Below are 625 nucleotides of genomic sequence, written 5' to 3'. Positions count from 1 at the left end.
TCCCTCCCTCTCTCTCTCTCTGTATGTGTCTGTGTCTCTCCCCTCGTCGCTTCTCTTCGCAGCTCGGTTCGTCTTCCCTCGACGCCAGAACTCTGTCCGCCGCGGAACCGTCGCGCTGGGCGTCACCTCCGCCCTCTTTCCGGAAAGGACTTTAAGTTATTTCCTTCGCAGAGTCCAAGCGGCCCCCGAGAGCTTCACCCGCACGTGGCGGGGCACGACAAGCGATGGGTTTCAGATCCTCCGGATTTCAGTCCCTGGATTTCAGATCCTGGATTTCAATTCTTGGATTTCAGTCCCTGGATTTCAGATCCTGGATTTCAATTCTTGGATTTCAGGTCCTGGATTTCAGTTTCTGGAATTCAGCTCCTGTATTTCAGATTCTGCGTTGCAATTATTGGATTTCAGATCCATGGATCTCTTGGATTTCAGTTTCGGGAATACAATTCCTGGATTTCAGATTCTGGGTTTCAGATCCCCTGGATTTTCAAATTCCGTCGATTTCAGATCCTGGATGTAAGATTCCAACAAAACGAATATTCGCGACGCAGCGTGGAGAGGGTGTGCGGTTGGTTTCCAACCTCCACCGTGATCATCACCATCATCAACATCGTCATCGCCACCCGCG

This window comes from Lampetra fluviatilis, chromosome 27, assembly GCF_964198595.1.
Source record: "Lampetra fluviatilis chromosome 27, kcLamFluv1.1, whole genome shotgun sequence".
Classification (NCBI taxonomy): Eukaryota; Metazoa; Chordata; class Hyperoartia; order Petromyzontiformes; family Petromyzontidae; genus Lampetra; species Lampetra fluviatilis.
The sequence above is the reverse complement of the archived record's forward strand: the minus strand, read 5'-3'. Positions refer to the sequence as shown.